We start from the raw sequence: 210 nt of genomic DNA on the forward strand, positions 1-210 counted from the left end.
TTTAATCAGAATCTTCGTGGTATAAGCTAGAACTGATGGCGGCATTCAAGAGAATCCGGAAGGTCTAAACCTTGTCTGTGGTATTCTGAGTAGGATTCAATGATTGAATGACTGTGACGAGCTTCAAAATCCTGAGGGCTGGGCGTTAGTGACAGACACAAAAGAATCACTGGATTCTATTCCAACCTGATTGAGAACCGACAGATGGAT

This window comes from Arachis duranensis, chromosome 4 (genome assembly GCF_000817695.3).
Source record: "Arachis duranensis cultivar V14167 chromosome 4, aradu.V14167.gnm2.J7QH, whole genome shotgun sequence".
Lineage (NCBI taxonomy): Eukaryota > Viridiplantae > Streptophyta > Magnoliopsida > Fabales > Fabaceae > Arachis > Arachis duranensis.